The following is a 695-nucleotide window of genomic DNA, read 5'->3' as shown; positions in this document are numbered from 1 at the left end:
AGGTGGGTGAGTCCAGTGAGCCGCAGGAGGGGGAGACGCGCAAGTCCCTGTTTGTCCCCTATAGCGTTATTTTTATTATTTCTACGTTTGTCCCCCACATCGTTTTTTTATTATTTCTATGTGTCTCCTATATTATTATTGATTATTATTTCTATGCTTTTCCCCTATATCATTATTATTTTTTAATTATTTCTACGCTCATCTCCTCTATTATTATTTTTTTATTATTTCTACGTTCATCCCCTATAGCATTATTTTTTAATTATTTCTGTGCTTGTCCACTATATCGTTCTTTTAAATTTTTTTCTGTTTGTCCCCTATATATTTTTTTAATGTTATTAATATTTTAATAATTTTATTGTTAATGTTTATTATTGATATTTGTATTGTTATCTCTATGTTTGCCCCCTCTATTATTATTATTTTCTTTTTATCCCCACATTTCCCCCCTCTATTAGCATTTTTTTTACCATTCCCATGCCCGCCCCCTCCATTAATTATTTAATTTCCTTTCCCCCTCATTTCCGAGCTGCTCCGGGCGATCGGGCGGGAGCGGGGGCTGACGGGGACGAAACAGAACCAACCCCCGCCCTCGAGTTCCGCTCCTGATATATTTTATAATAGAGCAAAGCAATAAATGACGCCGTAATGAGGCGTAATTACCAGGCACCAAATGACATTTTGGCTGCGGGGGC

The sequence above is a fragment of the Egretta garzetta genome, unplaced genomic scaffold (genome assembly GCF_000687185.1).
Source record: "Egretta garzetta isolate BGI_Z169 unplaced genomic scaffold, ASM68718v1 scaffold407, whole genome shotgun sequence".
Classification (NCBI taxonomy): domain Eukaryota; kingdom Metazoa; phylum Chordata; class Aves; order Pelecaniformes; family Ardeidae; genus Egretta; species Egretta garzetta.
The sequence above is the reverse complement of the archived record's forward strand: the minus strand, read 5'-3'. Positions refer to the sequence as shown.